The sequence below is a fragment of the Pinus tabuliformis genome, chromosome 3_1 (assembly GCF_031772625.1).
Source record: "Pinus tabuliformis cultivar Carrire ecotype Pingquan chromosome 3_1, CPIR1, whole genome shotgun sequence".
Taxonomy (NCBI): domain Eukaryota; kingdom Viridiplantae; phylum Streptophyta; class Pinopsida; order Pinales; family Pinaceae; genus Pinus; species Pinus tabuliformis.
The window spans coordinates 457,092,283-457,093,837 of NC_142301.1; positions in this window are offsets into that span (position 1 = coordinate 457,092,283).

Genomic DNA, 1,555 nt, shown 5'->3' on the forward strand with positions numbered 1-1,555 from the left:
TTGCATGAGTGAAATAATCATCCTGTAGCCCTTGATTCAGATCTGTTGATTGTGATCTTAGGAGAGAGTTCATTGGCTGTTTGCAGTTGATTATACATTTGCTTTTGCTTACTGGTTTGAGTTTGTATCTTTTAAGTGTCGAAACAAGTGTTCATTTTGGAAATCGTTAAGTGTTGTAATCTCTTCTACCCTCTCTGATTTCCAAAGAGTAAACTTGTTTGTATTGGTCATTTAAAAGAAAATTCAAAGTTGTACAAAAAGCTTTCTTTGTAGGCATCAATACTAAGAAAGAACAAAAAAAACACCTGCATTGTGCATTTGCATTTGATAGTTTGCATGCTTGATTTAGGAAAAGTGCATTAGAGTGTGCTAATTGCTCTTTGAGAAAAGATGGTGTCTTTCTTTTCCCTTAGTAGCTAGGATTTTCAAAGTTGAAAAGATATAAAGCTTGCTTATCATCTTTAGACTGCATTTAGGAATTGTATCATACATCTCATGGTGAACCTTGAAAGGCAAACTTCTAAAAAGATCAACCTAAAATAAATTGAATGAACTTAACAATGCTTTGCAACATAACGCACAACATAGAGTTCTAGGCTAGAGACGTGTTCCGGCATCATAAAGCCTGGTGACTGTCGATCTCGTTGATGGTGGGTGATTCCTCCTGAGGGACGATAGCGCTAGTACGGATTGTGCTCCCACGTACCATCGCGTATATATTGGGAGACCCCTATAGGCATAAAACCTTTATCCTTAGGAAGTCGTGTCGGCCGGTCCACTGATCGCAATGCACTGGACACAGCATTCAGGAAGATCGACCGCCCGTACCCTAAAAAGTATTCTGCGGTTTTGCGAAAAGTTTGGCACACCCTCTACCTAGAACTCCAGAGCAGTTCCTTTTGGCCTTTTTCAGACTCTATAACAGAAAAAGTCCATCCGAGCATTTGTCACTTCGGGCTCGTTAAAACATCGAAGGAAACTAGAGTCATCTTTTGCTTTTTCTCGACTCTTTAAAATTGAAAAAGCAGGTTGTGTCTAAGCGTCGTTAAAATTTATTTTAAACGGAATAATCATCACCATTCCCTCGTTGATCTTCGAAGTTAGTCTCTTTTCATCGTAAGTTCTTGTAGAATTGCTAGAAAATCTTTTGGATAGACTAGATATGTCTGAACAACCGTTGACATCCAGGACTGTGTCATCCGACACAGCAGCGGCAGAGCCTCCTGCTGCTACCCCAACGATGTTTGATGGTATACCATCTGTCCCGGCAAGTTATCAATAACAAGCCGGAGTCCCATCAGGGACTGCTTCGACGACATGGTTAGTTCCTATTTCTTCATCCGGATTATCATATGGTATTTCTTATGTTGAAACTCAACAAATTGATCCAATGTGTCTTCAAAGGCCAATCTGCCCTTTAAGTACTGGATTGCCACCATATGGAGGGCAGTATGCTTTTTCATTGTTCCCTCCCGGAGAACAACCATATGGGAGTTTACAACAAAGTTCAGGTCAAACTGGAATTACATCCAGCGGTTGGGTACCAATACTGCCT